The 386-nt window shown below is 49.0% G+C and overlaps 1 protein-coding gene across 1 annotated transcript in view; it reads left to right on the top strand.

Annotated features, from left to right (window-relative positions):
• Positions 1-386, top strand: part of LOC106882470 (prolyl 4-hydroxylase subunit alpha-1) — a 100,240-nt gene that overhangs the window by 64,648 nt on the left and 35,206 nt on the right. The gene's annotated exons all lie outside the window — the stretch shown is intronic.

Genomic DNA, 386 nt, shown 5'->3' with positions numbered 1-386 from the left:
CCTCATCCATTCTCGCCACATGACCATACCAGCGCAATCGTCTCTCTTGCACACCACAACTGATGCTTCTTGGGTTCAACTTTTCTCTCAAGGTACTTACACTCTGTCTAGTATGCACACTGACATTACACATCCATCGGAGCATACTGGCTTCATTCCTTGCGAGCCTACGCATGTCTTCAGCAGTCACGGCCCATGTTTCACTGCCCTGAAGCATGGCTGTTCGTACACATGCGTCATATAGTCTGCCTTTTACTCTGAGAGAGACCCTTTGTCACCAGCAGAGGCAAGAACTCTCTGAACTTTGCCCAGGCTATTCTTATTCTAGCAGCTACACTTACAGCGCACCCTCCCCCACTACTAACTTGGTCACCTAGATAACGGAA

The sequence above is a fragment of the Octopus bimaculoides genome, chromosome 23 (genome assembly GCF_001194135.2).
Source record: "Octopus bimaculoides isolate UCB-OBI-ISO-001 chromosome 23, ASM119413v2, whole genome shotgun sequence".
Classification (NCBI taxonomy): Eukaryota; Metazoa; Mollusca; class Cephalopoda; order Octopoda; family Octopodidae; genus Octopus; species Octopus bimaculoides.
Note: the sequence above shows the minus strand (reverse complement) of the source record. Positions and strands in the feature narration are given on the sequence as shown.